A 12,107-nucleotide genomic window follows, 5' to 3' on the forward strand; every position below is an offset into this window, starting at 1 on the left:
GAATCAAATCTATCATCCTATTTCTGGTGATCTTCAGCATATGACTGTTTATTTTATTTATTTCTTTTGCTCAATTATTCCGGATATATTCTTGTCTATACATGCTGTTGTTTTTTTCGGGCCACAGGACAGATCTATATTTCGTGGACTGCTGAGGCTTTAATTTCCCTTTTTAATACAGTGCATTTATTTATTTTTGACATCTTTAATGTGCACAATTTCCCGTGTTTTGTTGTTCCTTCCAATGTGATTGTTGGTGGTTGAGATACATTTAGTTATATGAGTCTTACTGAAGTTTACATGTCTCTTGTATGGAAATGCACGTGCCTATTGCGCCTGACCTTTTGTTATGCTCTATTACCGCTGGGGCACAAACTAATCTTCCTGCTTCGTGTCACGTTTAGTATATTTTAGGTGGGGGGTTTCTTTTTCACTCTGCAGGCATGATAGACATTTTCTCTGTGTGTGTGTTCCATTAGAGACCAAGATGGGAAGAGAGCGGTTTAGGGTACACAAAGTACATGATTCTGTCCCATGGTTTCGAGGTTACTGTATGAATATTTGACTTGTATATACAATTATCGCTCTCAATGCTTGATATAAGTCTATTATATTATTATATGCTGAATTGTTACATGTTTACTGCTGAAGAGGTGGAGGGTGCTATGGGAAATTTTTGTTGGTTTGTCTTTTATTTTGTTTTGTTTTGATGGATAGACATGTTGTTCAATGGTTTGGTACATTCAACTTCTGAATGTGTCGTTTAACGGCTAAAGTTTCTACTGGAATTTCCTCTGTTCATATTGGGCTTTTTCGGGAGCCTTGTGGTTATATTTAACATGAGGGTTGGAAATATTATATTTGAATTCTTAGGGGTGATTGGGAGGGGTGCTGGGGGTTTTATTTTATTTTTTTAGTTCTTGTTGACGTTGGATTCAAACTTCTCTTATTGGGGGTGTGGGAGGTTTTTTTTTGGTACATGCAGACTTATTGAACTAGTGCTTTTTTTTGTTACCTTTATTTTATACAAGTCTTTGCTATTACTTCAAGAAGAGGGGATCTTTTGTCAGTCTCCTCTTGGAACGTGAATGGTGTTAACAACCCGGTTAAGCGACAAAAAGTTTTCAATTATAGGGGCGCTGTTGCGCACAATGAAGATGGCTGCCTAATCTGAGGGATCCCGCGCCGTCAAAAAATCCTTCATCTATTTATCCTTTCTGAGGCCGCCGCGAAACGTAAGAATCGGGATGCGGATACATCTATATCCCGTCCCCGGTTCCTGAAAATCCTGGACTGCTACTACGTGAAACGCCGGAGTTTGGGGAGCGGAGAGCTTTGCCGGCCCTCGGCACGGGCGCGATCCGCCGGAGGGCTCTGTGTGGTATCGGCTGGAGGTCGCGGTCTGACACCAGGCCAGAAGAGGGCGGGGCCTGTCAATACAATCTGCGCCCCGCGGCCGAATACAGAACTCTGTGTGATGTCCCGGCAGCGAGAAGGAGCGTTGCCACCGGGCTGGAGCTTCGGGATCCTCACTGGCCCTACGACGCCCCATTGAGAACCGCAGAGCAATGATCCTGCAGCTGGCACAAGGCCCGAGCAGTTTTTTGGGACACAGACCGCTACGCGCCCACGGTAAGCGAAGTGTGGGTGCGGCCGTGGCTCGGGGGTTCCGCCGGCTCACCGCTCATTGAAAATCATACCCATATGCACTGATCATCACCTGGACTCCCGCGGGACAACGCCGCTGAAAACTTGGAGGGAGGTGTGGGCTGCGCCTTCCCATTGGTGCTGAGGCTTTGGTCCTGCTAACGTCCTTGCTTCCCCGGGCCATCGCGCGGGCGATACGTCCTGAGACAGATACCCGCACCCTCACGGGATACTGCCCACACCACTGTGCACCGGACCATCAAGCTCGGGTGTGGGTTGAGGAGGTGACTGTACTGGTGCTGCGAGGACCTGGCGAATTTGGCCTTCAATACGCACCCGACCTCGCACGTGGAGAGAGGAGGTACGTGTTGTGGTTGTTGGGAAGGAAGGGAGGTGATGCCCCCAACAGATCGGGTTGCCGCACGTTAATCTGAACCATGGCTAAGGGGCGCACTGCACTGGGCTGCCCTGAGGTGCACACCCGACCCTGATCCTGTACTGGCTTACTAGATGGTGGGCACTGTCTGAGATATAGCACTTTAGACAGGGGTACAACGAACTGTGACAACCCCTCCCGAATTAGCCTGCGTGTTTGCTGGAACTCCTGAGACGCTCCCCAGAACCATACCATTGATCAGCGGTGCGGTGCTATGTGGGAGGGCACAGTCCATAAGTGTTGATACACCAGGAGCTAGGAGACACGTTGGTATGCTGTATTGAACCCAGCAGAGGCAGGCAGGTGCTACGGCCAGGGATAGACACTGCAACACAACATACTGTGGCCGGAGACATGGGCAAACCCCAAAAACTGGGAAAGGCAGGCAGAACCCCTAGCAACAAGAAGAAAGGCCCCATTGACAAATACTCTGCCAGTCAGACACAGTCTACTGGGGCAGATATGTCCAATAATAGTAGTGACACTGCTACCCCGGAGAATGCTGATAAAGAGGATAGATTAACAACAATCGTCCAAGATGGCTTCCGGGCAGTCAACACTAAGCTGAAAGACATAGTCTCCACCATTGGCTGCCTAAAGGCCAGAATCGACAAAGAGAGTACACGTGTAACTGAAGCGGAACAGAGAATAAGCACCAACGAAGATGCGATTGCAAGCCACAGTCATGACATAACCCAACTCAAAGCGGAAATGTCGACAATCCGAAATAAATGTGAGGACCTCGAATCCAGATCGAGACGTAACAACATCCGAGTGGTGGGCGTGACGGAAACATTCGGAAAGGGCCAAATGGAAAAACAACTGGAATTGCTCCTTTAAACGATTTTCGGCCAGGGCGCATTCTCTGAACATTTTCTGATTGAGAGGGCACATCGCATGCTGGCCCCGGTTCCCAAGCCGGGGGCACTGCCACGTACTATAATCGCGAAACTCCTCAACTACAGAGACAGGGACTCAATTCTGCGTATGGCTAGAGAGGCTGGAACATTACACCATGAAGGAAATCGGATACACATATACCCTGACTTTTCGGCCGGGGTTCAAGCAAGTAGAAGGTCCTATGAGCCGGTGAAGCGACTCCTGAGAGAACGACAAATACCATATGCTCTAATGTTACCTGCCAAGATGAGAATTCAGCATGCGGGCAGGGCGCATTTTTTCGAGTCTCCAGCTGAGGCCACATAATACATTGAGGCTTCTATACCCCTTCCACCCAGGGGTGGTAGACCGTCTCAAAATAACAGACCCAGACCAGAAGATTAAGGTACATTTGGTGAATCCAGACACTGGCTATACTGCTACACCTTCAAGGCTATAGTCCTTGCTTTTACTTGATTATGGTGGCTGAATTTTATATGGCTGACGGTGTTGTGGAATCGATTGGGCGGTCATGTGAGGCAACAGGCCACCCCTGGAATGATCCAAGAGTTTGCTTGGGTACATCGTCGAGTTGGGGTTGATGATGAGGGTGGGTGGGCAAGGGGAGGTAAGGAATGTTGGTTGACCTTTGGTGGAAAAGATTTCGCCGATGGGAGAAGTTTTGGTCGCCCGGAGAAGGTAGACCCAGAGTACAGTTGCTCCATGGTTGACAGTTTGTTTTATGTTTTAAAAGTTGCTCCTCAGGTAATAGCGCTTGCCGCCTGGCACATGTTGCACAACTTTGTTGGTCATGGACTCGGAAAGATTTGCTATTACATGATACTGGCGATGGGAGGAGAGTGAAACTCCTTACTTGGAATGTCAGGGGACTAAATAACCATATGAAAGTCAAGAAAATATCTAATTATGTTACCAGGCATGGTCCATCTATATTAATGCTGCAAGAGACACACACAATGGGGAGCAGTAATCTACACGTGATGCCCAAATGGGGTACACAGCGTTTCTACACAGACTATTCTACGCAGACCAGAGGGGTGATTACTCTTCTTCATCCAGGCTTGGGGTTCGGGTTGGAGGGGCATAAGGCTGACCAACAGGGAAGATATGTGGTTGTTTGGGGCAGACTTGCTGGACAACAAATACTCCTGGTTAATACATAAGGGCCCAATATAGATGACCCCTCGTTCTATATGAATATGTACCAATTGATCACTGCCTATGGTTTCTCTAATGTAATATGGGGTGGGGACTTCAACGTGACGCTGGACCCAGTACTGGATAGGTCCACCAAGGTTATTAGAGCTCCTAGCAAAGTTGCCTCCACCCTGGGTAACATTCTTACACAGTTGTCAGTGGTGGACGCCTGGCGTGTGATGCACCCGGGAGACAGAAGATATACCTTTTACTTCTCGGTCCATGACTCTGAATCTAGGATTGATTACTGGTTCGTTGCATCAGCCATGTCCTCTGCGCGGCAAAACTGTGAAATTCTGCCCCGTACGCTTTCTGACACTCCCCAGTTATGATGGAGTTGAGGATTTAAGAAACCCTTTGACCCGCTAGAAGATGGAGAATGCCAAGTGGAATGTTGAGTGACCCGGGAGTGGTGGAAACACTGCATGTTGAGATAGCAGAATTCCTCAATAATAACTTGGGAACGGTAAATAGATACTCCACTGTGTGGGAATCATTCAAAGTTTGGGTCAGAGGGATATTACTGTCTAAGTCGGTTGGCATGTTGAAGAGCGTTCACGCTGAACTGGCGGTCATAGAAAGTAAACTAGAGGTATTAGAGGGGAAATATACTTGGACCAGTAATAAGGAACTGCTAGTGGAAATACATGCACACCTACAAGAATTCAATAAAATGGCCGCTAGAGAAGTTCGTTACATGGCAGGCCCCATGCGAGCACCTAGGTATGGAGAAGGCAACAAAGCCGACAGGACACTCTCTAATCTTTTGAAGTATGATATGAAACCACACCACATAACTAGTATACAAACTACACAGGGTGAGGTGCTAGTTGGGGAGGAGGAGATAAACAAGCGATTTGTTGACTTCTATACCAAGCTATACTCGAGCCAAGATAAAAAATCACCTGAAGACATTGAAAATTAGCTTTCAGCCCTCCACCTTCCCCATCTTTCAGAAGCAGATTGCTTAGCGTTTGATCAACCGATATCAGCGGAGGTGGTCACGGAGGCCATTAAGGCATTGGCTTCTGGTAAGGCACCCGGATCTGATGGGATTGGAGCAGAATTCTATAAAGAGTTCCGTGATTAACTTGTCCCGGTACTTCTCAAGGCGTGTGAGGAATCCCTCGAATGTAATATATTACCCCCAACTATGAGGGAAGCGGTGATAACAGTGCTCCCCAAGCCGAGACGACCCCCACAAGATGTGTCTTCTTACAGGCTCGTATCACTCATTAATACGGATGCCAAAATATTCGCAAACGTGATGGCCAATAGACTTTTACCGGCGGTCCCTGGACTGGTCCACCCCGACCAGAAAGGGTTTATTCCCACCAGGTCCACAGCCCTGAATCTCTGCAGACTCTTCGGTCTGATGGCGTAGATCAACCCCAAGAGACACGCAGCCACCATTTCCTTAGATGCTGAGAAGGCGTTTGATTCGGTTTCCTGGGTAAATCTCATTAAGGTACTGGAGGCATTCGGGATAGGGCCGGGCTTTATCAGATATGTTAAGCTGCTATATACTGAGCCAGGGGCCCGAGTGCTGACAAATAGGTCCATCTCTGAACTTTTCCTATTGGGCAGGGGCACCAGACAGGGGTGTCCATTTTTGCTCCTACTGTTTGCATTAACCATAGAGCCTATGGCGGCTGCAGTGAGACTGAGGCACGCTGATAAGGGCATAAACATAAGGGGGTCTGTCCAATTGATTTCCCTGTATGCTGATGACACCTTACTATATATCCGTGAGCCTACGACAAATATAGCACCTGCAATATCGGAAATACAGGATTTTGCTGCCTACTCGGGCTACACGGTTAATCGTTCCAAGTATGAAATATTTCCACTCACACCATCTACTGAGTGTCCCGAAACGCTGCACGGCCTTAAATGGTCAGATCAACACATTAGGTATCTGGGGATCCTGGTATCCAGAGATAGGAACACACTATACCTTGATAATCATGAGGGTATTCTGCAGACCATCAGTACGAAGCTTCAGTTATGGGGGTGTTTGCCGATATCTCTACACGGCAGGGTACCGGTCCTTAAGATGGTAATTTTGCCCAAGCTGCTCTACCTGTTTGTTAATATTCCCATATGGCTGGGGAGACCCTTTTTTGCAAAGCTCCGATCCATGGTAGTGACTTTCCTTTGGAATGGGAAAACTGCTAGAATCAGATGGGAAAGGATGACAGAGACATACTCCATGGGTGGCATAGCGGCTCCTGACTTTGAGCTGTATTATCATGTGGCTCAAGCACAATTTGTAAAACACTGGTATGATACTGCGCAGGAGACACCCCACGCGCTTATAGAGGAATACACTACACATCCCACGAACATTCAATCAGTTATATTTGACACACAATATAAGGACACATGCGAATATAACCCAGTTAGCTGTACGGTTAAAGTGTGGGAAGCCATATACAGAAGATTGCAGATAGACACACCATATAATCCAGAGATATCTCTCTGGAACTATCCAGGTATACCCCCCACACATGATAGCGCAATACAAGAAGCCTGGGACCCCAATATGGAAATGAAGATTGGAGATATGTTCCTAAACGGCAAATTTGTGTCCCTGGGGGAAATATTAAGAGCATTTGGAAGTGGGCCACTCAGGACGCTTCAGTATTACTACATGCGGTCTGCATTCCAAAAAAAGTGGCCGCTGTTCCCTGATGAACCCCAGACACACACACATGTGTACAGGTATTTACCACTGTCGGAGCCCTGGGAATATCTAGGCTTTATGCGGAGGTACAGGCCCAGACCCCCACTGTAAACCCTGTGAAAGAAAAATGGGAAAGAGGCTTGCAGATGCCTATTGACGACGAGAAATTGTGTAGATACTGTTTATTGACTAAGGGAGTCTCCCTAAATGCTGGCCTGCGGTTGATCCAATTCAAGATACTGAACAGGTTGCACTACAACCCAAGTAAAATAGCGAAATTTACTCCGACTGTCTCGGACGCATGCCCCAAGTGTAACATGCCACAGGCAGGGGACTTTCATATGTGCTTGGAATGTCGGCTGGTGTTGAATTTTTGGGTAAAAGTTGCTGAATTGCTCGATGAATTCACTCAGATCCCCCCAGACCTAAAGCCCCAGAAATACTTATTTGGAGATATAGGCATAAGCTCCAAAAAAACATGACGATTGTTTAATGTTACATGCGCAATTGCTAAAAAGTGTATTCTATTGACGTGGTAAAATACGAGTCCACCAGACATGAACCAATTTCTTCGTGAACTGGCGTATGTAAATGAAACAGAAGAACAATATGTAATGTCCCGCCCCACAACCTGCAGACCTAAAGATATATGGGGCCCTTTCAGAACCTATTTATGTAACCAGTCCTCTGACGATGACGAATCTACATAATTCTATGTCAATGGTATGACCATGCTGTTTATAACTTGTTTTGTAACTATTTGGTGCGGGAGGTGAAGTGCTACGTATCCCTATGTTGCTGCTAATAAAAAGAGTTTAAAAAAAAAAGTTTTCAATTATTTGAATGATATACATAATGACATTTATTTCCTTCAGGAGACACATTTGTTGAAAGATGAAATTAATAAATTGCATAAACGGTAGGTGGGTGACTTTTATGCCTCATGTTTTACCTCCAAGAGCAGGGGAGTTGTCATTTTGGTGAGTAAAAATGCCCCGATAAAATTGATGCAATCGCGCTCAGATGATGAGGGCAAGATTATTATACTTCTGGTGGATATTCAAGGGGTCAGGACAGTTCTATGTAATATGTATGCTCCCTGATTGGACGATGGATCCTTTTTTGGGAAAGTCGCTCAGATGTTGCAAGATTTTGGTTCCCCCATTATAATTCTAGGAGGAGATTTCAATCTGACTATAGACCAGACCTTAGACCGTAGCGGACCTCGTATGAATCAGAGGAGAGACCCCACCTTTTGTTCCTTTCAGTCACTTGTCTCAGAGGTTGATTTTAAAGATTGTTGGCGACTACGGAATTCAGATTTGAGAGAATACACCTTTTATTCGGGCTCTCACAATACACATTCACATATTGATATGTTCCTTAGAGCCGGTGCAATGACAGCGAACCTAGCGAGTTGTGAGATTGGTAGTATTGCGGTTACGGACCATGCACCAGTGTTTTTGAATGTTAAACTGGAGTTTGATACTCACAGGGCATTTTGTTGGAAAATGAATACCTCTACTATGCAAGATGATACAGTGGTGGAAAAAATTAAATCTGAGGCGGAACACTTTGTGGCGGAAAATAGAACAGATGGTCTTAATGTTAAAACAGTCTGGAAGGCCTTCAAATGCACAATGAGGGGTCTTTTATTGGGATTGTCTTGTAGCAAGAGGAAAAGTTTGGAAAGAACGAGTTTGGATTTGGATGAGCGCATTAAAACAATTTCAAAAGATTTGATAAGTGATCCTTATAATTTTGACAAGAGATCAGCTCTTAGAAAGCTACAGAGAGAATTGAATGACATTTTGAAAGTGAGATCTGAAAAGAACCTGTATAGGTTAAAGTGCTCGTATTTTGAATATAGGGAAAAATGCGACCGTTGGCTTGCTCATAGATTAAGACAACAACAATCAGAAGGGGAAATAACCTCTATCAAGGGGGCTAATCGTCTGGTAACTTTTGACCCTAATAAGATTAATATAGCTTTCAAAGAATACAATATGAAGCTGTATCAAAATGAATTGGGTGTCAGTGATGTTGGTGGGACGTTTCTACATGGTTTAGAAGTTCCAAAGGTTACAGAATTGGAAAAAACTATTTTAAATAAGGGATTGACTATTGAAGAGCTTAAGTTTGCGATCGGAAGGCTTAATTCAGGCAAAACTCCGGGGCCGGATGGTTTGCCGGCTGAATTTGAAAAGATTTTGCCAGATTCGGCAGTGGAGTTATTGTGGGATATTTTTGCTGAATCTAAAGAGGTGGGTCTTCTACCAGCTTCTACCTATCATGCTACTATATCTGTTTTCTAAAGAAAGGTAAAGACAGCGGTTTAGCGTCTAATTATCATCCTATAAGCCTAATAAATACGGACAACAAAATATTAGCGAAATTTTTGGCCATACGTTTGGATCATTTATTAGTGAAGCTAGTACACTCTGACCACTCAGGTTTTGTTTAAGGTCATAGTACGACTAGTAATGTTAGGAACACGTGGATGATGATGACACATGCCCGAGATTTAGAAGAAGATGTTGCCGTGTTCTCTCAGGACACTGAAAATGCGTTTGATCGGGTTGACTGGAAGTATCTTTTTTTGGTCTTGCATGCTATGAATTTGGGTGAGGACTTTATTTCTTGGATTGCCCTCTTATATGATTGTCCAATGGCCAATGTCAAAACAAATGGCCAGCTGTCCGATTCTTTTGAATTACAGAGAGGTACGAGGCAGGGGTGCCCTCTGTCTCCTCTATTATTTGTCTTGGACATCGAACCTTTGGCAATCGCTTTAAGGTGTAATGCGGGGGTACGAGGTCTGAACTTTCATGGAGTTGAACAAAAATTATGGTTTTATGCGGACAATTTGCTGCTATTATTTTTGCAAGATTTGGAGGTGTCACTGCCTACCTTGTTGTGTGTATTAGCCAGGTTTCGTGATGTAGCAGGTTACCAGGTTAATTGGTCTAAGTCTGAGGTCTTGCCGATTACCCGATACTGTGATAAGCGTTTCGTATCAGAACGGGGTTTCCAGTGGTGTGACAAGAGATTAAAATATCTGGGTGTTTAGCTAACACCAATGGTTGATGATATGGCAGGAGAGAATATGATTGAGGTGTGTAGAGATCTGAAAATGAACATTCAAAGATGGTCTTTGTTACGTTTATCACTCTGGGGAAAAGTGAACGCTCTAAAAATGAATGCGGTTCCAAAAGTCAATTACATTCTAAGTATGCTTCCGATGAAGATTAGTCAATTTTATTGGAAGAAAATTGATGGTTTTCTACAGTCCTTTCTTTGGGATGATAAACCACCGCGAAGTAAGCTTTGGAAGCTTCAGTTGCCTATGGAGAAAGGAGCACTGGGCGTCCCGAATTTCAAGGCTTATCACTTGGCGTTTTCTAGTCACTTTATTGTACCCTTTTTGAGAGATCCACCAGATAAGTGGGCAATTGCAGAGGCGAGTTTATTGGGCCTGCTTCCTCCTAGGGCAATCCTGACAGCTACAAACAGGCAATGTAGGAAAATGCCTTTGACAGTTTTTCTGAGAGAGACTTGGAACAATGTGCATGAGTTGATAGGCTCAGTGGCTTTGAAAACTACTCATGCTTCCATTTGGTTGAAACCGGCAATTGTTGATGGGGGTAAGACTTTATTCTGGCCAGAATGGCTTCTAAGTGGTATATATTGGATTGGTGATATCATTAAGGATGGTGAGTGGATTAATGACAGAGAGTTATGTGCGAAATTTCACATTGAAGATTTTTCAATTAGTGACTTCAGAAAATTGAAAAGATGCATAGGAGAAGTGGCTGAACAGGGGGTTGCAATGAAGAATCTCCTTCTTAAAGAGAGGGAACCAGGATGTGGTTCAATTGCTAGTAGGGTGCACAATCAAATTGTGTCTAGCTATAAAGAGAATTCAGAACTGAGAGCGGATTGGGGCAGGAGATTGGGGTGTGTGATTTTGCCAGAGGAGTGGTTGGAAATGTGTGCTAATGTAAAGCTTTGCTCTATAAACTTGGAAGAACGGTTGAGGCAAATAAAGATCCTTAACAGAGTGTATTGGAGTCCAGAAAGGTTGTTCAAGAGATATATGGTGGAAACTGATGAATGCTGGAGTTGTGGGAATGATTTGGGTAGTTTGGAACATTTATTCTGGGACTGTGTGCGAGTACGGGGATTTTGGCAGGATGTATGTAGCATTTGCTTGTGTATTCTGAATTTGGATATTGCATTGGATTTCAAAACAATGATTTTAGGAAGTGGTGAGTTACTTGAGGACATTTCGGTCTCTCAGAAAAAGATCTTGTTCCGAGGGGCCGGTATAGGCAAAAAGATGGTATTAAGGGGCTTGAAGTCGCAAATTGCACCTACTATTGCGGATTGGATTGAGGAGATGTCTTGTCTTGCAAACATGGAGAGAGTAATTTACAAGAGACAAGGGAAAATGTCCTTACATGCAAAGATTTGGGGTACATTTATGAATTTGTACTAGTTCTTTATCTGGAAATATGTACATTTTATTCTGCATGTTGTTCTATTGTTTTTTGTTATTTACTTTTATTGACTGTTAATTGTTCTTGTGTAAATTGTATAAATAAATATTTTTTAAAAAAGAAAGTGACACTGTGTGGTGTGACGAATCTGGACAATTAATCCATTCTCCCACCCCTTTGTGGCTGGGCAGGTGAGCCCTCTCTGCAGAACCTGCCCAGGGGTCTGGGAAAGCGGAACCTAACTGGGAGTGACTCCCTTATTGGGGATAAGGAGTTCCATTCCTGTGCAGAACTACCGATCCAGAACCCATTTTTCACCAACATGGGAATTTGAAAGACTGTTGTTACTTGTGTCTTGAATCCACCAAACATTGACATTTATTCAAACTGTTTGTCTTCAGGTAATTCTGGGTCTCACCTGAACTCCACAGTCAAAGAGGAAGTACACACCCCCTTTGTTTCTGATGAGATGTATAAAACCACAAGTAACTTTGAATCCGAGAGGAAGAATCCTATGCAGAGGCGAGCTTCTGACAAAAAGACATCCTAGAGGGATGGAGCTTTGCTAAACTGCGGAGCCAGTAGTAGAATGGAGAGCATTTGAAATGCTCACAAGATTCCGGAAGGCTGGAGTCCGGAAGACAGAGAAGCCAAGTTCAGAAGAGAGTCGGAGACAGTAAAGCAACCGTCTCGCCTGGTGGCTCGACCACATGGAACCCGTGATGAGCCTAAGGCCTGTTGG

Source organism: Ambystoma mexicanum, chromosome 4p (genome assembly GCF_040938575.1).
Source record: "Ambystoma mexicanum isolate Mex_15411 chromosome 4p, UKY_AmexF1_1, whole genome shotgun sequence".
NCBI lineage: Eukaryota > Metazoa > Chordata > Amphibia > Caudata > Ambystomatidae > Ambystoma > Ambystoma mexicanum.